General features: G+C 53.6%; 1 long non-coding RNA gene across 3 annotated transcripts; it reads left to right on the forward strand.

Annotated features, from left to right (window-relative positions):
- Window positions 1-2,235: 2,235 nt before the first annotated feature.
- LOC146401129 (uncharacterized) lies at window positions 2,236-24,405 on the forward strand. Of its 3 annotated transcripts, none has more exons than XR_014809446.1 (3): window positions 2,328-2,703; window positions 12,957-13,569; window positions 21,578-24,405. It is a non-coding gene; the product is annotated as an uncharacterized LOC146401129 (long non-coding RNA). The 3 variants fall into 3 exon arrangements; XR_014809445.1 differs by lacking the exon at window positions 21,578-24,405 and adding an exon at window positions 2,878-3,309 and having other exon boundaries at window positions 2,380-2,703; window positions 12,957-15,698; XR_014809444.1 differs by lacking the exon at window positions 21,578-24,405 and having other exon boundaries at window positions 2,236-2,703; window positions 12,957-15,698.
- Window positions 24,406-25,426: the final 1,021 nt, after the last annotated feature.

Below are 25,426 nucleotides of genomic sequence, written 5' to 3' on the forward strand. Positions count from 1 at the left end.
CTTTTGCCCCTCGTCCCAGAGGTCAGGTCTTGCAGCCAGCCCTCGTGTCATCACGCTGGGCAAGGAGGCCTGTGCTGGGCTCCCCTGGCGGGACAGGTGGGCCCGCTGGCACGCATGCTGAGAATAGGCCTGCACGTGGGCTGGCCTGTCTGGGGCTGCACGGGCCTCTGGGGAGATGCCGCAGGTCACCAGTTACCTTGTTAAAACCACCAATCCGATGAAGGCACAGAGGTTGCGTCTTCAGCTCAACAGGGACTGGCCGACTCTGCTTCCTGAGCCAGATACAGCCCACAGCCTGTGTCCGTCCATAAAGTTTGACGGGTGCACACGTGTGCACACACGCGCACACACGTGAACACATGCCGCTATCACACATCCCCCACTGCGGCTTCCTCACGTCGAGCAGTTGTGACAGTGACGGCCAAGCTGGAAATATTTGCCGTCCTGCCCTTTACAGAAAAGGTGTGCCTGCCTGCTCTGAACGCGGGTGCTTCTCTTTTTCTTTCATGGGAGGTGACGGTCTCCAGACTGACCCGGGAGGCCACCCGAAGGCCCGGTGGCAGCACAGCCTTTTCGGGGCCCCGTGGGGAGTTTGGGGATATAAGCATATGCCTCTGTTCATCTCCTCTCTGCAAAAAACGCCGCCCTTTAACCCTGTGCTTCCCAGGTGCGTGAGGCCGTTAACGATGCAGGAGGCGTCACACGGTGGACGGTCTCGTCGACAGCTGCTTGGCTGCTCTTGGCCCTAATTTTCCGTCCCCCTTGACGGGTCTCCCGCTCCACGGGTCCTGGGCCACTCGGAGAAACACGGGTCCCCTCTGTGCAACAGGGACAGGTCCTGCCCGGCGCATGGCGGTGGCCCAGCGTGCACCAGCCGCAGCGGGGGCCGCAGACCTGGGGTTTGGCTCGGTGTGTGCTGGGGGCAGCTGGGGGGCAGGTTGGCGCCGGTGTTTCTAACACCCCCGTTTCTTCCCTCCACCTCGCCCGCCGTCTCTCTGTTCAAAATGCAGCTTCCTTTGCAGCCACACCATCTCAATGCATCTCACACAGAAAGCACAGCTTCTCGTGGCTGGAAGGTGGGGACAGGTGACAATTAAGGAATGGCCCAGGTCCCACCGCCGCTGCCCCTCCACAGGGCGGGCGTCCTGCAGTGAGTCTGTCCCAAGAGAACATTCAAGGGCCTCCCGCTGTGCAGCCTTCTTGCTAGACCTGGATTTGACGGCATCAAGGAGAAAAGAATTGTACGCATACCCACACACGCACACATAGGTGTGTGCTTATGTACGGGCACACACACATGCACACTCACACTCAGGACTGTCAACGTGCATGCGGGGCGCCCCCCCATCCCCCGCCACGGATCTGTCTGCCTCGCCCCAGCCTGAGGACAGGGCCCTCTCTCCACTTTTGCGAACACACGAAGCTCCTAGGACCGGAAAGCGAGCTCGGTCTGTGAGACACGGCATCGGCTCTGCGGTTTGGGTCTGTTGGTCCCTGCCTGTGAAGCAAGATGCAGATGGATTTTCTGACAGGGACAGACCCTGTGCCGTACTGTTTTCCTTCATTGGTGACGAGGGTTCTTCTCCAAGGGGAAGGGGCAGGAGGCTCCCACACCCCTGCCCGCGCTGCTCACAACGGGTATGTAATGCCTCGGCCTCTGTGCATGGGTCCTGGAGAGGCCTCCGGGTGTCTCTGGTGGGGGACCCCCCCCCCCAGCTTTGCCCGGCGACCCTCCTCGCGGCACAGGGCACAGGGCACTGGCGGGCAGCCTCCTCCTGGGCCCTTCCTGGCCTTTTTCAGCTGTCCTCGTGTTATCATCTGAGGCAGTAAAGTCGCCAGCCTTCTTGGTAAGAAACAGTGAGACTCCACAGCCCCATGGCAAAGAGTAGCGGTACCACAAAGAGCGGGGACCAAGGGGGGCCAGTGGCTTGGCACGTCACGCGTCCCCAGCCGCGGCTCAGAGAGGTATTCTGGCGCTTGAGGGAAAATGAAGCCTGATTTCCTTTTCAGAAAAACAGCATCCATCCCTGAAGCCAGCCACCCTGGATGACAGCTGGAAAGTGCTCAAAACTAGGTAAAAACCTTAGAATTCCTTGGTTTTCAAACACACACTGGATTGCTCCCTCCTGCTTCATCTGTCAGCATCTTGGGCGGGAGGTGGCGGCATCGCCAGGGGCCTCTGAAGGTTTTCGTGTGCAAAGGCAGCTTGAACTGATCCTATCTCGCTGGAAAAGCAGATCCCAGCAAGGGTCAGCCATCTGAAGGTCCCATCGCAGAGGGAGCAGAGGGGCGTGAGCAGAAGAGCCGCGGATGACCGCGCCCCCTCTGCGGGAGTCGGCGGGCCGGCCCGCAGCGCAGCAGGCGGAACCTCCTGACTCTGCCTCGGCCGCGGGGACCGCACAGAACAAAGGGGGGTGGGGCGGCGAGCGCCTGGGGCTCCGGAGAAGGTCTCCGGGGTCCGATTTCAAGGCCAGAGTTAAAGCGCTCTCTACAAAAGAGCCCCAGGGGTCCCTGAGGCTTGACCTCCAAACTTGAACTCTGCCTGAACTGACGTCTTCTTTTTTGAGGTTTGAAGACATTTAATCAAGTCTCCTCCCAGGACATTTGATTTTTGCACTTGTGGGCTCCAGCTGGGGGAAGACGTGCCAAACCACCAGTGGGAAGGCGGCCCGGAGGTACTTCCAGTCCGCCTGGAAGCAGCAGGTAACGGAAATCTCACTAGACGGCTTGTTCTCGGGAGGTTTGGGGTCCGGTTTTGCTGACCAAGGCATTCCCCCGGTTTGGACAAACCTTGAATTAGCAACTGCACTTTGAGACCCTGGTTCCTGGTTCTGACGGCAAGTCGAGGGCTTGCAGGCGCCACCCCTTCTCTTGCAGGTTGTCATCCTTGGCCTTGTCCCCTTGGCCTTGTCCCCTGACAGAAGTGCTTCCTGGAATCCTGGACTCCGATTGAGTACATCACTTAAGTGATTTCTTTCTTGGGGGGGTCACACCTGTAGCATATAGAGTTCCCAGGCCAGGGGTCGAATCAAAGCTGCAGCTGCCGGCCTCCACCACAGCCACAGCCACGCCGTCCCCTTAACCCACTGAGCGAGGCCAGGGATCGAACCTGCCTTCCTAGTCGTTTTCTTAACCCGATGAGCCACGACAGGAACTCCTTAAGTGCTTTTAATTCAAGTCAATGAGCTTGTGTTGGGCACCACCCATGCTCCCATCGCCTGCTGGGAGTAGGGGAGGGGCTCGCTCAGCAGACCAGGCAGACACACGGTCCCACGGTCCCACGGTGGTACCAGTCACGGACAACTCCAGGTGAGTACTAGGGGGACACACAGACGTGCTGGAGACTCATCAGAGGAACGAGTGTTTGTTGTTCAAATAATAGCTGGTGCAAATTCTTTCTCCCAAACGCCAGTTGTTTTAGGGAGTAGTTTGTTTTTCTTCAACAGCCTCACCCTACAGACCAGGAGGGGCAAGTGGTTCCCTCTGCTGAGCTGGTTTGATGGGCTGGGGGCTGGTTCCTGGGAGCACAGTGTTGAGAAAGATTCTGAGGGTGTATTTGGTCCTTGCTGCCCTATGTGGAGGGGCGAGGGCCCACGTGGTGCAGAGGTGGCAGCTCTGAAGCAGACACGGCCCAGCTGTGACTCAACACAGAGCTAAGACAGCCCGCCACGTCCACATCCGCCGCCCCGTGGGCCCCGCAGCCGTGTCTGAGTGACAGGGACCCCCCGACACTGATCTGCCTGTCCTGCGAGTCCAGGCTGCTCCTGAGACTGGGAAGGCAAAGGCGAGACGTCCGCGGGCTGTGTCCATCTGGACGCCCCCCGCCCCCGAGGTCATAAAGCGTCTCCGTCCTGGAGAACAGCCCTCCCCCCACGGTGCCCCAAGGTGAGCACGCTGGGGCCTGTCAGGAGGTGGAGACAGGGCGACGGGAGAATTCGAGGCTCACCCAACAAGAAGGGGGATTTCTGTGTAGAAACCTTAGGATCCACCTAGGGGCGTCTCACACGTGCTCGTTGAGAATGGGGCTCCCACCTAACGTGGGAGACGGGGGCCCAGCCAGGGCTCTTCTCGCAGCCGTCACCAGGCCGCTTCCGGTCATGTCACCCGCGGGCCCGTGTCCTCCCGAGGGCTCCGAGGAGGAGGGAGTGGGATTCCAGGCCCCGAGCGCTGGGAAACCGTCTGCGTATCTGGGGCGTGCTTCTCGCTGAATTAAAGCTCTGTTAGGGTGAGACGTGTTCCTATTTGGATTTCTGTCTGCTTGGCAGCGTTTGGCCCATAAATCCTGCAGGAGAGACCCGGCCCTCAGGAGCTGGACGGCAGACGCAGCGTTTCTGCAACATCAAGAAAACGGCCACATATTTTTCTAATTGTCTCCCTTGCAAATGATTCTTAAACAGCCTTACAAAAAACGTTTGCCCTGCCTCCCTCCCCGTGAGTTAAAAACGCACACCCGAGGTTGCCAGTGGGCATAACCGCTTCTGATTCCAGCGCAGGGCAGGGGGCCCTCGGCGATCGCTGGGGCGGGAGGCAGGTGGTTGTCCCTGCAGGATGCAAAGGGACCTTTTTCCTTTTTAACTAATTCCTGAAAGCAAAAGCTCTTCCCGCCCAGGAGCAAGCGGAGCGTCGCCTAATTGGGGGCCGTGGGAAATGCGTGAAGACACCAGCTTCCTTCCGTGAGGTCTTGCTGCTCCCATTTCAGCGCTAATTAATCACCCTTGCGAGGGAGCTGAGCGTGCGCAGGGGTCGCACGTCCAGAGGCCCCGTCTGGGCCTCGGGGCTGTGGATGTGCGGCTCTGGCCTCCAGCCGCGTGGGAGCAGGGTTGCAACCTGCCGGACCCTGGCTCGCCCACTCCTGGGTGATGTGCTTGGTCCTGGCCTGCGGCGCTGGGACAAGATGTTTTTTTACTCCAATTCCATTGCGGCAGAGCGGACGTGACAAAAGACGCCTCAAATAGGCGGGTGGCCTTCCGCCAAACGAGAGCACGTGTGTAAGTGTCCAGACACAACAGTTCTGTGTGGACACCTCGGTCCCCTCGGGCTGTGCCTGCCTTGCAGGGGGCTTGCGACGGGCACAAACTCTGAAGACGGCAGAAATTTGGTTTTGATGCATTCCTGACTCTCTCGCCTACTTTAAAAAAGTGTTTAAAGCTCTGTCCCTCTGCATTTTAGTCCAGTGAGAGCCGTCTTCTCCTTTCTCTTCTCTCCCACCTTTAGGCCACTCTGTGTGCCCGCGCTCAGCTGTGTGGTCAGCACCGTGGGAAGATGGCTGGGTGGGCAGCGCTTTTGCTCACTGATGGGTTCAATGCGCCTGTGGGAGGCTGGGCGCTGGGTGAGGAGTTAGAGACGCGACACTCAGCAAATCAGACGTGTCTGCCCCCTGCGGCAGAGTGGGGGGAGGGGAGGCACAAGCAGTTTGCGCTTAAATCCCCAGCAGCGCTGTGCTGTGAACGGGGCGTACGGAAGCCTAACGGAGAGTAGAGGTGACCTTGTCTGGGTGGGGAACGGGTAGGGGCATGGGCGTCAGGGGCAACGTCTCTGCTTTGACCTTGAGCACCCAAGTGAAGGCAGGGAGGAAGAATGGCCCCACACCAGTAGGGCCTGCGGGGTCTCTGGGCGCTCCCGGGACGCTAAACTGGGCCGGCCCCCGGAAGACCTACGCGCCAGGCGCGGAGTGTGCACGGACCCCGCTGCAGGTGGGAGCAGGGCGCTTTAAAGGACGGGAAAGGGGGCCAGGGTGGCTGGGAAAAGCTGGCAGCACCCCACCCTAGATGAGGAAATGGGGCGGGAGGACAAAGCGTTTAGGGCCTTGGAGGTCACGTCGAGGTCTCCTTCCTGAGAGCAAAGGAGAACACGTTACCTAAGTAGAGGCGGGCCCTGTCTCCCGTCACAAAGCTCGTTCTGGCGAGAGCATGGGGACCGCCACTGGGCAAAGGTTAGAAGGCCTTTCCTCCACTAGAGCCAGCGGTGGTCGGGGGCAGTGGTGTGCTGGCAAGCATCCAACAGCTGGCCCTCTGGGGGGGAGGGAGTGGGGGGTGGAGACCCCGACTGGTAGAATTTGCCAGCTTCCGTGGCGTAAAGCGCCCACCTGCTCAGCTTCAAGCTATCATGTGACATCACTGTCCACTGTCCGGAAGTGGACACTGGGAAGAGATGCCACGATGGACCCTCAGAGCCGCGCTAGTCCCTGCCCTGCCCTCCCTGAAAACCAGGGGCTCTTGAGACAAACTCTGCCTCCCCGGCCCCCGAGTGCTGACACGGGAGAGGGTTGAACACCCTTCCACTACACAGTGTGAAGATGGAGGGGCCCAGTGACACAGAACAAAATAGAATGTGATAGAAACGTAAAACCCCACCAGGTCAGTAAGAGGCTCTTTAAAAACCGTGGAACCATGTCTACAGGCTTCATGATGCAGGCCGTCCACCAGCGAGCTGAAGGCCAGGAACGGGAATGGCACTAGCTCTCTTGCCACACAGGTCGAAAAATCTGAAAACAAAACAAAAATCCCCAAAACTTCAGGCTCAGGATGCCGCGTGCCTCTGGCCTTGCACGCAAGAGGGACGTGCATCATTTTAGCCCTGGACGACCAGAGCTGTAGAAACTGAGGCGCAAATCAAGGAAATCAGCCTTTCTTGAAGGCAGGAATCATTTCTCACTTTCATGTCCATAGGACCTGAGCTCGGGGTCAGGTTCAAATCCGAAGTTAAAATTAAAAAACAGATACATAGATAGTTTGTTAACTTGCATAAAAAGATCTGTCTTTAGGATTAACTTTATAATTATCTGTCATTAAAAGCTACTTGCAGTTCTCGGCATGGTGCAGTGGGTTCAGAATCCAGTTGCGGTGGCCCAGGTCTCTGTGGTCGTGCAGGTTCGACACCTGGTCTGGAGCCGTGGGTTAAAGGATGTGGCATTGCTGCAGTTGGGGCTTGGATTCAGTCCCTGGCCCGGAAACTTCCCATGCTGCAGGTGCAGCCACAACTTTTTAAACATTTAAAATTTTAAAAAGCTATCTTATTGGCTCAACTTTAGTATAAATATTAGCCTTCATAGAAAAGGATAGCTTATTCACTCTTTTTTAAAATTTTTAAATAAATGTTTTATGAGGGACTGGAGGCAGGTGTACGGAGCAGGTGTGAAGATAACACAGAGCACGCCCAGAAAAGCACACCCCGTGTTGAGAGCTTACAGGAGGATGCGGCGCAGTGCCCACGAGTCACAGACCCTGCTCCCTGAGGCCCCTTGGTGGCTTGAAGTTCCTTCGTTTTCACCCGGGTCCCGTCTCTGTGCCAGGATGTCCTCCAGACGGCGTCACACTTGCTCGCGATGTCTGGGCGGCTCTTCTCGGCAGGGTCCGTGTCCCTACGCTCCTCTCCTTGGGTGGGACCCTGGCTGCTCCGAGGAGCACTGGCGGGGCGTTTCCTCTGCGTCTCCGAGACGATCCTTTGGGTTGGAGCCCGTCTGACATCTTCCTCCTGACGAGGCTGGGTGCCTCCGGGGCCCGGGGGCGCGAGACCTCAGAAGCAAAGTGCCGCTTGAACACTCCAGCTCCCGGGTGCAGACTCCCAGCGTGACCGCTCACCGTGGTGATGACCTGGGAGTCTGTTCAGGTTTCTCTCCTGCAAAGCTGCTCTGTTTCCCCCACTTCCAACCTGTAGCCTTTGGAAGGAATGGCCCAGCACAGCCGTGTTTGGGCCCCAGGGGCTTTGCTCTGGTCCCGAGAGCAGAGCAGCTGCATGAATTACTTGGAACTCCTCCGCCTGAGAGACTAGTCCTCCCCCCCAGTGGTTAATTTATCCAGTCGAGTACCCGTAGCCGTGTAGATGCACGGGTATCATTTTGCACTTTGGTTCTAAGTCAGGGCCACTTTATTTTGTTGTTCAGATTGTTCTAATTTGGACACTGGGAGTCCTTGCATTCGGCTCCTGTGTTCCTTTGACATTTTCCCATCATTCTAACGAGAGCCTCTTGCAGAGAAAAAGATTTCAATCTTAGTAAAGTCCAGCCTATCAGTTCTCTTTCAGGCACCATGTCTTGGTGTTGGTTCTGAAAACGCCCCAGTTTAAGGTCACATGGATTTTCTCCTGCCTTTTTCCCGGGAGTTTCATCACAACCTGTCGGCATCCTGACGCCGACAGTATCCAACACAGAACGTCAGGACAAGGCTCCTTCCCTTGCCCGTTAGGCCACGCCCTCCTCTCCTCCCTACCCTTGACTCCTGGCAACCACCGACCTGCTCTCCATGTCCATAGCTTTGTCTCTGCAAGAACTTTATCTAAATGCAATCATACAGTATATAACATTTTAAGATTGGACTTTTTTTATTCCCTGTAAAAATGTATTTGCTGGAGATACATTCAGGTTATTGCACATATTAATAGTTGTTTTTATTTTTTGGAGTTCCCACTGTGGTCATGAACCTGACTAGTAACCATGAGGACGCAAGTTCGATCCCTGGCCTCACTCAGTGGGTTAAGGATCCTGCGTGGCTGTGGCTGTGAACTTCTATGTGCTGTGGGTGCGGCCCTAAGAGAAAAAAAAAAAAGTTGTTCTTTTTAATTGCTAGGTATGGATGCACCACAATTTATTTGACCATCTCCCCATTCAAGGGCATGGAAGCTGTTGCCATTTGGGGGCTATTATAATTAAGCTGTATGAACATTTCATGTACAGAGGGGTTTTTTGTGTGTAAATATAAGTTCCATTTCTCTGGGATGAATGCCCAGGAGTGCAGTTGCCAGGTTGTGTGGTGGTTGCATGGTTAGGTTTCTTAAGGAATTGCCAAACTCTTTTCCAGACTGTTTGCACCATTTAATATCACCAGAAGCCATGTGTGAGGGATTCCATTTCTCAGTATTCTCACCAACATTTAGTGGTACTGCTATTTTTTATTTTAGCTGTTCTGATAGATGAGGGGTAATGTCTCATGGTTTTATTTAGCGTTTCTCTAATGGTGTCGCATATCTTTTTATGAGCTTGTTTGTCATCTATATCCTTTTCGGTGAAAGGTCTGTTTATGACTTTTGTCCACTTTCTAAGTGGATTGTTTATTTTGGTTACTGTCAAGAGTTTTGAGAGTCCTTTATGCGTACAAGTTCTTTGTCAGATGCATGGTTTTCAAATGTTTTCTCCCAAACTGTAGCTTGTCTTTTCATTCTTTTCACAGAGTAGAAGATTTAGTTTTGATGAAGTCCAGTTTATCATTTTTTTTTTCCTTCGTGGGTCATGCTTTTGGCATTGAGTCTGAGAACTCTTTGCCTAGCCCCTAGTTCAACATGCCACCCAGGTTGAAAAATTTGGAATTTCAACCAGTATATTAAAAACAAAACAAAAACTACACGACATGGTTTCTGATGAGAAATCTGCTGACATTTGAGTTGGTTTTTGTCCCCCTTTAGATGTCATTTATCTCCTGCTGCTTTCAAGAGTCTTCCTTTGCCCCAATTTTTCAGATCTTTGACACGATATGTCTTTGTGTGGATGGCCTTGAGTTTATCTACTTAAGGTTTTGCTCAGAATCTTGACTCTGTAGGTTTATGTCTTTTGTCAAATTTGGGGACATTTTTGGCCATTATTTCTTCAGGTCCTTTTTTTTTTTTAAGTCTGTGCTGTCTCTGTCTCCTCTTGGGACTATGCAGACACAAATGTTAGGTCTTTTATTATTATAGTCTCACAGACCTGGAAGCCTCTGTTAATGTTTTTTTCCAGTCTATTTTCTTTTTGTTGTTCAGATTGGAAACTGCTACTGTTCCATCTCCAAATTCGCTGTTTTTTTTTCCTTTGTCTCCTCTGTTCTGCTCTTAAGCCCATCCATTGAATTTCAATTTTTGATCATTGCGTGTTTCAATGATAAAATTTCCTTTTTCCAATTCTAAAAGAAAAAAAAAGAATTTCCAGTTATGTTTTGGTTTTAAGATTTGTGTTTATTTGCTTGTGTGGTTTATTTTTTGGCTTAGACTTTCTTTTCTGAAACTTTTTATTTTTGCATTTGTTTCAAGCATGTTTATAATTGCTATGGAAACATTTTTATCATAGCTGCTTTCAAACCTTTGTCAGGTCATCCGAGCTCTCTGGCATCTCAGTGGCAGCTTCTATTGATTGTCTTCTTTTTCATCCAAACTATCCTGGTTCTTGGTATAATGGGTGATTTTTGATTAAAGCTTGGGCATTTGGGGTATTATGTTGAGGCTCTGGCTCTTATGTAACCCCCCTCCTTTTTTAAACTGCACCTGTGGTATGTGGAATTTCCTGGGCGAGGGATGGAACCTGAGCCACTGCAGCAACTCCAGGTCCTTAACCAACTGCACCACAAGGGAACTCCTTAAACCTTCCATTTTATCTGGCCCTCTGACACGTCTCTGCCTCATTCCTGGCTGATGGAGGTGGGAGTCTGGTCCCTACGTGCCGTCCACGGATACTGGGGGAGGAGGGAGGAGGAAAGACCTCCCAGCAGGGATGGAGTCCCCCCACAGGACTTCTTCTGACGCACCCTGCTGGGTGTCGGGGCGTCACTGTGTGGAAGGGGTGGGAGACCGACCTCTCCCCTCGGCCCCCAGGGTGGGTGAGGCCAAGGTTCCTTCTGTGGTCTTCGGCTGGAAGAGAGCAATTATTGTCTAAAGGTTTTCTGTCTTGCTGGGTCCTCTTCCCTGGTCCACTGGTGAGAGGAAGCAGGCTTTTGAGGGAATTTTTTTTCTGTACCTGTTGATATTTCTAGGTTCCTGCCTTCTTCAACCCTGGGTCTTGGAAACACGAGGCAAAAAGAAAACCCAGGAAACTCACTGCTGTGTTGGTCCTAGGGTCCTGGTGTCCCCAAGTGGTCTGACGTCTTCTCTCCGTCTCTCAGCGTCTTCTTATGTTTGCTTGAATATATAAGGTCCAGGGTTTTTAGTCGCACACAGGAAGCAGAATAGTGGAAATATGTTACTCCGTCTTTCCGGAAGCAGAAGTCCTATCGAGTCATTTTGTCTTATTATTTTCTGAGTATAAGAAATAGGCATGTTTGGCGTTCCCGTCGTGGCGCAGTGGTTAACGAATCCGACTAGGAACCATGAGGTTCCATCCCTGGCCTTGCTCAGTGGGTTAAGGATCCAGTGTTGCCGTGAGCTGTGGTGTTGGTCACAGATGCAACTCGGATCCCGCGTTGCTGTGGCTCTGGTGTAGGCCGGTGGCTACAGCTCCAATTCAACCCCTAGCCTGGGAACCTCCATATGCTGCAGGAGCGGCCCCAGAAAAGGCAAACAGACAAAAAAAAAAAAAAAAAAAAGAAAGAAAGAAAGAAAGAAATAGGCATGTTTACTGAAGAAAATTCAGGAAATTATGGGGAAATTTTAAAGAATCATCTCTGGTTCCTGATATAGCCACTGTTAACATTTCCTTTTATTTCCAATTTTTTTTAAAAAAATTATGGCTGCACTTGAGGCATGTGGAAGTTCCCAGGCCAGGGAGTGAATCCAAGCCAGAGCTGCAACCTACACCACAGCTGCAGCAATGCCAGATCCTTAACCCACTGTGCCATGCTGGGGATCAAACCTGCGCCTCCACAGAGACCCAAGCCACTGCAATCAGATTCTTAACCCACTGTGCCATAGTGGGATCTCCTATTTCCAATTTTTAAAGTTCACGTATAAATTATGGATTTAAAAAAATACATATTATATTTAATATGGAACATAACGATGCGTATTTTCCTATAATCTTTGTAACATAGTTATTAATAACTGCATAATGTTACTCAGTATGGCTGGATTTAATCGTTGCCCTATTTTAGACATGTACTTGCTTCTAACTCTTTACTTCTCCAGGTGTTATAATAAATATAACAAATGCTGTTAGTGAGCGTTGTAAATTAACACTGACGACTAAATAATGTTGAAATAAATAATCTTCTTTGCCTTTCGGACTACTTCCCTGGGATCCATCCTGGAAGTGAAAGGACGTGTACCATTTAAGCGTCTTACAGTCGTCACTGAGCCATGCCAGGGGGCCAGGTGTGCGTGCTGCCCACCCCAGCAGGGGACTCTGCGCCATCGCGCTCTGCGTGTTGTCACGGGCAAGGTCTGCCGTAACCACTGCGTCAGTTCCCAGGGAGCCCGCGGGCCCCAGAGGCTTTAGGGAGCAATTCAGTCCTTCTGAGTCTTGGGCCAAGTTCTCACCCGTCCTTGCACTTGGACAAGAGGCCGGACCTTCCTGGGCGGCAAAGTGTTATCTTTAAAACGAGAAGACTGGGGGGTCGGCCACCAGGGCCCCTCAGCTCCAGGGCCCGCTGTCCTTGCAGGAACCCAGCAGACAGGGCGGCCACTGCGGGGTCCCAAGCGACCCTTTCGCCCTAGTTCGCGGGGGTGACGGTCACCTCTGCCTCCAGGGCGCCCCACAAGCCTGCCTGCTTCCCAGCCCCTGCGCAGAAGAGGCGTGGACGGCATGGTGGCGGCCCTGGGGCACAGGACACCTTTATTCGGGGGGCTCTGAGCATGGGGCTGCTGCGTGTCAGGTCCTCCAGGCCTGGGCAGGGCCGCTGAGCGGTTGGAGCGTCTGTGACTGAGTGTCCTCAGGGCCGGTCCCAGGCTGGGGCCAGCGCCGGGACAGGCGGTGCTCTTGGAGGGAGTTCAGCGGGCGCTCCAGCCAGCTGTCAGCCACTCACGAGCTTATCTGAGTGCCACTGTCACCTCTATGCTGCTCGGATTTTGGCGGCCCAGCGAGGTTCCCCCTGCGCACTGGGCTCGGACCGCCCAGCATCACTGGCCTGTCCCGGGGGGCGGTGCAACCGAGCTCGCTGTGTAGCCAGGGCTGCGGAGGTGGAGCTAAAAGTGGGCCAGGCTCTGGACAGGCCTGGATGGTTCTGGAAAAGCCTGGTAGCCATTTTAACAGGAAAAAAAAAAAAAATCCCCAAACCCAAGGTGCGGGGGTGGGAGAGCGGAACTTCTTGGAAATGAGAAGGAAAATAACACATCTGTCTCCACAGCCGTGACCGCCTGGTACCCGGCCGCTGGCTTTTCTGATGTCATCTCAGATTCAAATGATCCAGAACTGAGGTCACCCACCCTCCGCCTGGCGTCTCTTCTGCTCCTGTAGGGAAAAGCACGCTTCCAGACCCTGGAGCAGGGCCTTGGGGGGACCTCTGCCTTCCCGGCCTCCGGCCCTGCGGCCGTCATCCGGCTCCGAAGGCCTCTTCCTCTGACTCAGGATTTCACAGTCATCGCTCACAAACGTGACCCAAGCTAAAGGACCTTCAAAAAGGAGCACTGAACCCCAAACGGCAGCAATCGGGGAGTCCCACCTGCAGGCAGAGCCCAGCCGGGACACCGGCCCGGCGCCCAGGCCCCACAGAGGCCACGCCTGGTGCCTGCTCCTGGGCCAGGGCTCGGAGCCGCGCTTGCCCGGCATTCGCTCCTCGGCTCCCAAGGCCCCCACCCCTCCCCACACTGCCCCACAAGAGGCCCTACCTTGGCCCTGGGACCTCAGTGTAACTTTCAGAGCCCAGCTCGGGCCCTGGGGGTCCCCCTGAAGGTCAGCGGCACCCACGGCAGGGACAAGGGCGTGGCCAGGAGCTCAGGCCCCAGAGCCACACAACCCGTGTAAGTGGTAGCCGTGCAACTCGGCCGATCGGCTCAACATTTCAGCCTTGGCTGTCTTATCTGTAAAATGAAACTAACAATACTGCCTGGCTTAGGAGTTCCCGTTGTGGCTCCGCAGGTTAAGAACCCAATTAGTATCCTTAGTACCCAGGTTCCATTCCTGGCTTTTGTGGGTTAAGGATCTAGTACTACTACAAGCTGCAGCATAGATCGCAGATGGAGCTCGGATCCAGTGTTGCTGTGGCTGTAGGCTAGCAGCCTCAGGTCTGATTCGACCCTTAGCCTAGGAATTTCCATATGCTGCAGGTGCAGCCCTGAAAAAAAAAAAAAAAAGGACCTAGCTTATAAGGTCAAGGAGACAATCAAACAGGACGTTGCACTCAGTGTGCTTAATCCAATGTCTGCCCATTAATTGTTAGAAACGCCTACTGTCGTCGCTGTATGTTTTCTTATTCTCTCATTTCTGCTTTTCCCTGTGGCCACCTTGTCGACCTCTGTTAACTTGTAAGTTCTCCAAGGGCACAGACAATGCTGTCTTTGTATGATATTCTGCGCGCGTACGCGCACACACGCACACACACACACACCAGCATTGCTGGACCAGTGCTGGGGGCAGAGCAGAGAGTGGATTGACCAATTTCCCACCTGTGCTGATATAATGTGGTTCCAGGGTAAAGAGGAAGGGCTGCCCACCAGGAGACGGGCAGCGAGGGAGCTTTCCAAGGGGCACCGTTATTTTATCAGCTGTGACCCAAAGGACAGGATAATACCTTCTGACTTCAGGGGATTTATAAAGTAGGTGAAGAAGAGCTGATACGGACCTGACCACCTCCAGATTCGGGATTTCAGACAACGCGTGAGAAAGGAACGAGAAGGAAAGTGGAGAAAGGAGAGGCAGACAGGACCCCAGCTGCAGCATGCATGTGACCCAGCAGACACGGAGCCACCTCTCCCGTGTCAGAGTCATGATCGAACACGATTCCTCAACCAACAAACCTGAACTCAAGGTAGAGTGGAAGGAGGAAGTGAGAGAAGGCGATTGAGGCCGGGGAAGGACCGGAAGACTGAAAGAGTCCTTTACCTCCCTACAAGCAGAAGGAAGAGACAGACCACAGCCGAGTGGCTCTCTGCTCTCCAGCCTGGGACCCGGAGCTCTACCATCGCCGCTGTTCCAATCCAGCCCGGGGCACTGGTGTTATCTCTTCAGAGGTATGCACCTGTTTTCCTCCCTCCAGAACACACCTTGCAGAGACCCATAGTGACCCCACTCCCAGCAGCGTCTGCCCTGATCCTGACGGGGGGGCCGGCACACCGAGCCCCTGGCATCAGGCAACACCCGAGCAGCAGCATCGTGGGTGGAAAATAGTTAGAAAGGCACATTTCAGGCATAAAGACCAACAATTTTGGCTTTGACTGGACACGCAGAAGACAAGGGTCCGCCAAGGGATCTTAAAACACAAACAACCACAAAACAAAGCCAATAAAATCAAGCACCGTGAAATGACTTTGGACTCCATATTGCACAAGTTTGTTTTTTAGGTAAACTCGGGGTTTCGGTTTTAGCACTAAATAGATCAGGGGGGTGGGGGGGATGAAAGTGGGCACGTTTGCATCCTGGGCTGTGCCAGGTGTGCACATTTCCAGGTAGATGGAGCCAATTAATGAACGAAATAAGAACGAAACAGAAATGATTGTTCCAGGGTGAGCTTCTGGGCTGCACCTCCTTTCACAGATGCCCAGCTTCGAAGTCATGTTTGCTGCCGGCACAAGGAGAAGGTGGCCATGGCTGGGGCTGTGGCCGGCCACTGTCCACGGTGCAAAAACAAGCGTCAGAGGAAGGACGCGCTGGAGCCTGCAGGAAAGAGCTCCATTGCCGAGGCTTTAAATAAGCCCAGCCTCTGTCCCAGGGCTAATCATCTCCAACATTCTGGAGTTTCCTGGCAGCCTGGCAGTTAAGGATCTGGCGCTGTCACTGCTGTGGCTCGGGTTCAGTTCCTAGCCTGGGAACTTCCACAAACAGCCAAAAAAGAAAAAAACCTTAAAAGAAATTTCAAATGTTCTGCTTACATTAAATGGCCTTGGAACCTAAGGACCTCTGTGGGACCAAAATAAAACAGCCTTTCCCTGGCCCTAGAGGAGTAAGCCTGGAAATTAAATAGCCACAGCTTTGTTATCTGCTCTTCATCTATCATTAGTTTGGGATTAACTTTGGGCCCCTCTCTCCAACTTTCAGCCAAAGAGCACAGGGAACAAAGCCTAATTTCATGATGGCAAATCTGCAAAAAAAAAAAAAAAAAAAAAAAAAACAAAAATAAAAACAAGAATTGAGTCCCCTGCGCACGCACACGTGTGCGCGCGCACACACACACACACACCAGCAAATGGCGATGCCTTTTGGCTGATCTGCTTTCTTCCCACGCACGCTGCAAACCGACGGGTCAGAAGTGGTGTCCAGGGCATCTCTGTGGGCCGTGATCTGCTGCCTTCCCCGGGTCTCAGGAGAACATGAGCTCGGTAGCTGGCCAGACATCTCCTGCCACGATCCAGCCCTGTGCTGCCAAGGTCGGAGCCCACAAGGGCGTCTGAAAACGTGCAAAAGTGTGTTCTCTTGACTGCCAGGCACAGGCCCAGCCTAAGGGAGGGAACCAGACCTTTTCCTGCCAGGATCCAGCCCCCGGCGTCATGGAAACTGGGGAATCATTCCTGACACCCCTTTTGACTCTGCCAAGGTTACATGCAGCTGTGGTCACTGCCTCCAACTCAAGGACATCCTTGAGCCTAAGATCTTGGAGAGGCCTGGCTCTTAATCATTAAACACATATTAATAAAAACCAATGTGATACAATGTATCCCGATATCTGTCACAGTAACATAAGAATGTTATATATTAATGCGAGTGTATTGTGCTAACATGAATCATATATTAATAGCCTTTTGATGATTGAGGTTATATTTATATTAACTCTATCATAATATGAAATAGGATATAAATAGGCTGTCCCCCTGCATTTGTGAAAGTGACGCGGGCACAGCAGTAGGTCCCCGGCTGACCCAGATGCCCAGGCTGGTGCCTCTGGCTGACGGCTCTGCTCTCCACCCCTCCAGGAACTGCTCTTGCCTGAGGCCGTCCACCTCACCCTTTACCTGCCTCTTCCCGGGGATAAGCTTCCTGGTGGATGTACAGAACCGAGGCTCAGTCCCTGCCCCCCACCTTGGGGAGGCCCTGAGACAGAGCTCCCCCGGGGGAGGGGGGCAGGCTGTGGCCAGCTTCCTCTGCCCCCTCCCCTCATAGTGGCTTCCTCTCAGAGCCCGCTGCCTGGGCACGTCAACCTGCAGCGACTGGTCCCAGCAGTCGCCTGGTAGGTGGGTGCTCAGAGGGCTGCGGGCTGCGGCCCCCCAGCCCCTGGCTCTCGTGGGGGTGGGGCATCCATCACCCTCACCTCAAATCCAGCTGCCTGGAGACCCGGCCCGAAGCAGCAGTCCCCTTCCACTTCCCCAGACTGGGCCTTAATTCCGTTTAGATGGGTGAGCCATGAGGTCTTCCTGTACAGCAGAGGGACCTGTATCGTCTCTTGGGATAGACCATGACGGAAGACAACGCGAGGAAAAGAACATACATATACATGAACGACTGGGTCACTTTGCTGTACGGCAGAAATGGACACAACCTTGTAAATCAACTATACTTCAATAAAAAATAAAAAACTGGGTGTTCTCATCGTGGCGCAGTGGTTAACAAATCCGACTAGGAGCCATGAGGTTGCGGGTTCGATCCCTGGCCTTGCTCAGTGGGCTACGGATCCAGCGTGGCTGTGGCTGTGGTGGAGGCTGGCGGCTACAGCTCCCATTAGACCCCTAGCCTGGGAATCTCCACATGCCACGGGTGTGGCCCTAAAAAGACAAAAAGACCAAAAATAAATAAATTAATTAAAAAATTAAAAATAAATCCAGCTAAAGAAAACTATTGTGAAACACACCAGATTGGGCTTTGATTCAAATGAAGGCTAAACAAGAAAATCAAAAAGTAACCGCCCCAAAAACTAACAGATCTGTTGGTCTTCCGATGCTCTTCTCCTGATGGAGACATCGGCACGGCCCAGCTCGCCTTCGTGAATCTACTCAGGGACAACATTCAACAACCGCGGCACGTTTGCCCTCTCTCGGGGCAGGGCTTAGGGGACATCCAGGGATAAGACCCAGGTCCCTTGATCAGAAATTCAGAATTTCAAGACAGCAACTGCCGAGCCTTCAGCCACATACACGGCTCAGCTCCTTCGCCCATGAAGCCGGCCCTGCCCGGCCCGTGTTCTCAGACTACCTTCTGGCCACGAAAACCACTGACCCGCATTACAGAGAATCATTTATTACAGTTGTGGGAAGTGTTATGTTGGAGAAAGGCAGGCTGGTTCTTATGCAAACTTACAGTAGGGGACTCGGGCCCTGCTGGGCGGGGGCGGAGGAGAGAGAAGGGGACCGTGAGAACCGAGGCCCTCGCCCTGGCTCCTCCTGCGCTGAGAACGGCTCCCCTGACCGCCGGTCGGCCCAGGGTCCTATTTGAGACCATCTGCCTGTCAGAGGGAAAGGGCCACGACCCTGGGATTCCTCCAAACCCCACATGCACTTCCTCCACTGAGGATCTGGCTCCAGAAAAAAAAAAAATCATTAGAAGAAAAAATGTTAAAATAAAGTGAATGGAAACATAAGGAGGTCCTTCCTTGGCTTAAGAAAATAAACCACCATCCAACAGATTCTGAGAAACACATGAGGGAATTAGAGGGATCAAACTGTCCACAACTGGCCAGTTCTGTGTCAGGTGCAGAAACGGACGTAATTCTGCACGAACAGCAAGGAGGCCTCAGCGCTTTCCCGGGACTCTGCGCTTCGGAGAAAGTCACTCCAGTTCTCCATTCTTTGCTTGAATAATGAGAAACGTTAGTCTGTCAGCGTGGATGTTATGAGTTTTATCAGGACAGTTCTTTTAAGGTCCTTCGCATCAGCTCTTCTGGAAACACCATGCTCATCAGGACGAGGCCACCTCAGGTCGGCACCCACCGCCCACCACCCACGCCGTGGCAAAGTCACATCCTGTCCGACCACTGCAACCCAGAGAGGGTTCCCTGAGCAGACTCAGGACCTTCGCAGCCCTCCCCGCCGCGGGCCCTGTTTGGCAAGGCCTGGGGGCAGCCCGCCTCTCCCTCGGTCCATCATCCTTCCGGCGAATCCCTCTGTCCTGCGTGAGCGCAGGCGCAGACCCAGGTTTTCCCGTCTTGGACCGAGGCGCCAGCCGGTACAGCTGGGTCACTGTTTAGCCGATGAGAAATGGAGCGCTTCACAAGCACAGTGGAAGCGCAGATTATTAAATGTACGGGGAAGCCTACCTGCCCCGCTGGAAAAATTTCAAGTAGGCTTTTCACCGTACTCCAAATAGCGAAATAAATTCCAGATGGGTTAAAGAGATAAAAATGTTAAAAAGGAAGCCTTACAGGTCATAAAAGAAATTTAGATAAATAGTTGATAATTTTGCTGTTGGAAAAGGCCTTCCTAAAAATAACGGCAAAGGCAGAGACTATAAAATAAATCAAGAGATCTGACTGCGCACAGTAACGTCCACGGATCCCACGGGGAAATTAAATGTCACTGAGCAAACCAGGACAATGGTTTGCCATCCGTGTTCCCGAAAAAAAGGCTGGCATCCTTGATATATAAAGAGTTCTTGCGGGTCAGTATGAGAAAGACACATTCTTTGTCCACCCACCCCCCTTCTGAAATTCCTCCTAAGGAAATAAGCCTAGCTGTGACAAGCATGGGACTTGGTGGTTTCGGTCCCCGTGGCAGGTGCCAGGGACTCCGCCCGACGGAGAAGAGCGTGACCGCGCCCGTAGTCACTGAGGGGCTGTTGAGGGGGCCAAGGGGCACGCATACCCAGTTCCTGGAGGACCAGGTTCTAGGGAACCAAGGAGGGCATCAGATAAAGGGGTTCCATCCCAGGGGGGTGTCCAGACCTAGACACAAAGGCCCCCACTTGGGGACCCAGGGGAAAATTGTCGCCCTCGGTGAGAGTCCCATGAAGGGCAGAACCATCCTCCAAACGCCCCGCGGCCCCATCTGCACACACGCGGGTTTACCGTTTTAAAGTTCGGGAGCGTCGCAGGGCTGAGAAAGGTTCGGTTCCCAAGTCTTCATCCTCGAAAAGCAGGGTCCCCGGCCCTTGGCGTTCAGGCTGCTTCTCCCTTGGCCTGGCTGCTCTCTTGGCGCCGTGGCCGAGGTTTCTGCATCCTGCTTTCTCACAGGACGATGGGGACCACCTGCAAACCGAGTCTGGGAAGGGCAGACGTTTCCCGGGAGCACGAGCCTCCAGACTATGTCACCAACCTTTTCCAGAGCGTTCCCGCGAGGTCGGGGAGCTGCGCGGGGCGCGCCGTGCGCCCAGGTCGGTGTTCGCCTGCCTTTGCCTTCGTGCATCACAGGTCCTGCCACTGAGTCCTGATCAGAGACCCGTGACCAGTGATGCTGGGCACGGAGGCCCCAGCTTCTTTCCGTCTGTCCTCACGCGAGGGCCGAAAGCCGGGCTCAGGGGCCTTGAGGGTCTGGGCGCCTGTGCAAACCAGCTTCGTCAGGGCTGAGTTACCGATCTGAGCCCGTGGACGGCTCTGAAAGAGGGCAAAGCATCTTCTCTATGACTTGGCAAGATGACAGGGAGGCGGGTGGATGCCACGCCCTCTGCCCTTTGTGTCCTCTGACTCCACCTGCCGACCGGGTGCTGGCTCACTGTTAAGCGCAGACATGTGGATGCCTGGTGGCCCCTCCTTCTGGGCAGGGCAGCTACTCAATGTGCCATTTGAGAGTAGCCACGGACAGTCCTCAGACACGCGGGTGTGGCCGTGTTCAAATAAAACTTTATTGACAGCAGGTGGCTGGATGTGACCCCGGGCTCATGGTGCATTGATCCCCTTCCAGTCAAAACTCTTGAACTTCACCTTCTGTTTTTCTGCTTATTCCATTTCTTTTGCTTGCTTCTTCAAGGTTTTAAGTAATATGTGCAGTACAACCAGACTGCCGACAGCCGAAAATGAGAGGGTTGTGATTTGAGCTGTTACGCTGCCTCCCTCTGGGTTTCTGTTCGCTGGGTGGGTCCCGACAGTGGTCTTCAAATGTCTGTTTTGCGTGTCCCCGTCTGCGTGAAGTGACTGGTGCTGTATGAAGAGGGACTATGCGGCGTCTGAGTTGGGTTCCAATTATTAAGAGCATTGTCACCCCTGCTTTTAGCTCCTATTTGCATGAAGTACACAAGGGCAAGAAGGAGGCCACTTTAATCCCTGCAAACCGCCCCCCCAATGCCCGTAACCCCTGCTGCTCGTGAAGGCGCCATAACCCTGGCACGACCCCAGCCCTGGCAGGGCTGGGCTGAATCATGGCTCCTCTGACTGAGATCCTACTGTTCCCATCATGTGTGATCACCCGACAGCTCTGGTGCCCCGTTTGCTGGACGACTCACAGACTGACTCACTCCATCCTGCAGAGGTGTAGCCAGGACAGAGGCCTAGGCGTGCCTTCCAGCCCCAGGACTTTTTCCTTTTTTGGCCACATCTGCGGCATGTGGAAGTTCCTGGGTCCTTAACCCACTGCAGCACAAGGAAACTCCCCCATGACTTAATTGTTATACAGTTGCTATTATATTTATTTATTTATTTATTTGCTTTTTAGGGCTGCACCGGCAGCATATGGAGGTTCCCAGGCTAGGGGTCGAATCAGAGCGACAGCTGCCGGCCTACACAACAGCCATAGCAGTGCAGGATCCAAGCCGCATCTGCGACCTACACCACAGGTCATGGCAACGCTGGATCCTTAACCCACTGAGCAAGGCCAGGGATCGAACCCGCAACCTCATGGTTCCTAGCCGAATTCATTTCTGCTGCGCCACGATGAGAACTCCCATACAGTTGTTATTATTAATTTGCCCATTTGTCCCCTCATCCACCAAATACTCTCAAGCTTTTCTCATTCCCAGGTGCTGCGCCAGGCCCTGGGTTGGAGCAGCGAGCAGTGATATAGACCCACGGACCAGCAGCTCTCAGACGCCCACCCAGACTCTCGCCGTAACCACATCATCTCGACAGCGGCCTGTGCGCAAGGAGACCCCAGGGAGCGCGTGGGCGCGTGACCAGGGACGGAAGCCGTTAGCCCACCTCCCGTGGTGGTCAGAGACTTATTTAAGGACAGTGTCTGCCACGTCACGTCACTGTCCTTTGGGGACCAGCCGTTCTGGCCGCTCCGTCTTCCCTACCTGGGTGTGCATGGGTGAGTGGGGGTGGGGACCAGCGTGGCCTGGGTGGCATTCTGCACAGCGACGGGAGGTAATGAGAGACACCGAAGTGCACACACACGAAACGACACCCACACAGTGCGTTAAAAGAATGCACGACTCTTTAGGGATCTATATAAAACACCCACACTGGGCCTGGGGGCACGGGTCAGAGGACCGCTGGGAAAAATCAAAGATCCAACAAAGCAAGAGAGGAGCCCGGTAACTACCTGTCCTGAGAAACAGGGTGGATTACATCTTCCGTCCTGGGGTCCCCGCAGAAAGAGCAAGAGCAAAAGCCATGTGACCAAGCAAGTGCCTCCATGTCGCACTGGACAGTGGGTGGTGGCCTTTCAAGGCCGGCCCATAGCGCCAGGCTGAGAGCCTTCATGACAGAAACGAGGCTGGAAAGACAGGGATGGGGGAGGGGGGTCTGTCAGGAGGAAAACGAGGCAGAAAGCGCAAAAGAACAGCCCCGGGACAGTGGGGGATGGTCCTGGGCGTCTATAAACACGTGCCCTGAAGATGGTTGACCCTACAAGATGAAGGCCACATTTCCAGCGCTTCGCAGAAGGTTCTTGGGGCCTCCCGTCTTGGCTCAGCGTTAGTGAATCCGACTCGTATCCATGAGGATGCAGGTTCGATCCCTGGCCTCCCTCAGTGGGTTAAGGATCTGGCATTGCCGTGAGCTGTGGCGTAGGTTGCAGACACGGCTCAGATCCTGCGTGGCTGTGGCTGTGGTGGAGGCCGGCAGCTGCAGCTCCGATGTGACTCCTAACCTGGGAACCTCCACATGCCGTGGGTTTGGCCCTAACAAGCAAAAAACAACAAAGACGACAAGAAGCAGGAGACTCTCTCGAGTGTCAGAGTGGTGTCCGCAAAGTACTTAAGGGACAGCAGGGACATCCGTGCAGAGCGCTCATCCTGGAACCGCGCAGCGAGGTCCGCGCAGGTTGTGAAACGGCAGCGGCCGTTCTCGGGGACGGTCCCACCTGACAATGCGCGACCCGAAGAACTGCCTGTGACCCCAGAGGGGAGCAAGCATCTGGTCTCTGCCTCCTGAACAGACTGTTCCGAAAGCGGTGCTGTCATGTCAGTTATTTGCAGGCACAAGACCACTGCATTTGTTAGAAAACACCAAATACATCTTCCCCCCCCCACCCCCCAGGTGATGAAAATCTAGCTTGGAAGGGAAAGCAGGCCGGCCGGCTCCCCCAGCAGTCGCGAGCCAAGAAAATTCGTCTACGTTCTTTCTCCCGCCTCCAAATGAGATCTTGGACAAGACGGCAATGGCTTCAGGAGGCCTGGCCGAGGCCGTGTGGCTTTGCCAGCGTTCCATTCGAGGAGCTGATGTTTAGGGTGAAAATATGCACCAAAGAGAGAATCATTTATTTCTTGACTGACCTTGGCCTTGATTTATCTCAAAACCAAGAGAATTTTCCTCTGGGTGAAGGAGGGCTAATGCTTTCAGTAAGTCCTTGAAAGCTCCTGCCATCAAAAACAATCCATATGCTGAAAGCACAGAAACGCTCTGAATTTCTGACTGTGGCGTGGGGAGCAGCGGGGAGGGAGGGCGCGTGGGAAGAGGAAGAAGCTGGCAGAGCTGGGAGGAAGGGGCCTTTAGCTAATCATGCACATTGCGAGATGTGGCGGAGGCCCAGGTCTGGGGGCGGGTGAAGGTGGTCGTGCCCGCCGTCCTGGGCCACGCGGGCAGCCCCTGGCTGGCTGACCTCCCCCTGACTCCGGGAGCGAGAAGAGTGAGGCTCTGTGTCCTCGCGGGCAGGCCCTTCCTGTGACCCGCAGGGGACCCCTCGGGCCCTTTCCCAAGCCCTCCCCCAGAGCCAGGGCTGCAGCCCTGGGTTTATTTTTTCAGGTGAGTAAACTCTGTATCGAATGCTGGTTTCTCAGTTGCTTTTAATTAGGCTTCTGGGCTCCACTCTTTCATCTCGGTGAAATCTGCGTCACTTTTCTCCAGCTATTTTTGGTTCTAAAGCCCAGGGTTTGCTTTCATTCCGCTAATTGAAGGCACACAGGAAAGGAGAAAGGGGGTGATTGATCCCCATTATTCGGCATGTCTTGGGGTTCTGACAGACCACACGTTTTTCAGGGGCAGCAAAACGCTTTCATGATTTTAACTCTGCAGCCTCTTCCCCAGGGGCTGGGGTGCCTACCGCGGAGGCTTCGAGGTGAAGGTCGCGTGGGCTCCCCCGAAGCCCAGAATCCCAGGGAGAGGGCGGGTGGGCAGGTGGGATGTCCTGATGTGGCCGAGCAGCCCCTCCCCAAGGCCGCCTCCAACCCTTTGGCTCTGGCTGAGGACGCTGCCTGGCACTTGGCAAAGTGCTGGGCAAAGGCTCAGGCAGACGCCCGGTAACATCAGAGAACAGAGCCGTCAGCCATGCCCTTGAAATGTCCCTTGAAATGAACAGCCAGCCGCCAGGTGCCTCTTTAATCCCAGAAAGAGCAGTAAATATGTCCATATTTTCAGTAAAATTTTATTAAATCTTCATAAAATTTAAAGATAATAAAAAGAAAAAGGTCTCTTTTTTTGCCTTTGGGTCAAAATAGTCTGTATTCATGGAGTACATATAATTTGTTGTTTTCCTCGGGCTATTTAGTAACTTTAGCTCTTGATAGAGTAATAAAAGTAGGTTTTGCGTAGGGCAGATATGTGGTTTATCACTGTGAGTCCATGTTTGTAACTGACGGATCAGACCACACGTGCTCCGCAGAGTCCTCCCAGAGGACGGGATGTCTCCGTAAATTTTGGAATCTTCTGCATAGAAGAGCTCTCTCTTTTCACCCACTTATTTATTCATTCAGTCACTTGTTTATATCAGTATGGGTTCATGGATATTTATTTTGTACTTCAGGTTTTAATTCAGTGCTATTTTATTTAGTGAGCTGAATTTTTTTTTTATTAAATAGAATGATTGTTTTGGCATGCTGAGCAGATGAGCTTAGAACCCAATCTAAGCTCTCCACCACCACACGGCTCAGGCTCTGTCTGTGCTCTTGCGGTATCTACCCTGCTTAGTAGGTAACTCACGTGTAGACCACGTGGGGGCCAGGTACACTCGCAGTGGAATAGGCGGTGCCCCCCCCCCCGCTGCACCTGTGCTGCCAGCCTCAGGTTTGGCTTGTTTATTCGCACATACAGGGCATGAGAAAACGTGGGGCAACAACAGAGCCCATGATTCCAGTCCTCGAGAAGAGCCAACAGCTTCTATGTAGGCAAGGCGCACACCCAAACTCTGGGAAGACGAGTGAGGAAACTGAGGAATGAAGGTATACGCCAGACCATGTCGGCTGCTTTGCTGTAGGACAAAGTTAATCACGATGCCACAGGAATAGATTATCTTAGAAAAGCTTTCTTTATTTTTTTGGCCAGGCCCACTGCATGCAGAAATTCTCAGGCCAGGGATTAAACCCACGCCACAGCAGCAACCTGAGCCACTGCAGTGAGAGTGCCAGCTCCTCAGCCCACTGGGCCAGCAGAGAACTCCACGAAGAGCTTTATTTTTTAAAGTGTGAGAACTGGAGATGAGACCATCGTGG

This window comes from Sus scrofa, chromosome 7 (genome assembly GCF_054392235.1).
Source record: "Sus scrofa isolate SSC_HxYL_T2T_F1_AM1 chromosome 7, Sscrofa_HxYL_maternal_Yorkshire_Landrace_v2.0, whole genome shotgun sequence".
NCBI lineage: Eukaryota > Metazoa > Chordata > Mammalia > Artiodactyla > Suidae > Sus > Sus scrofa.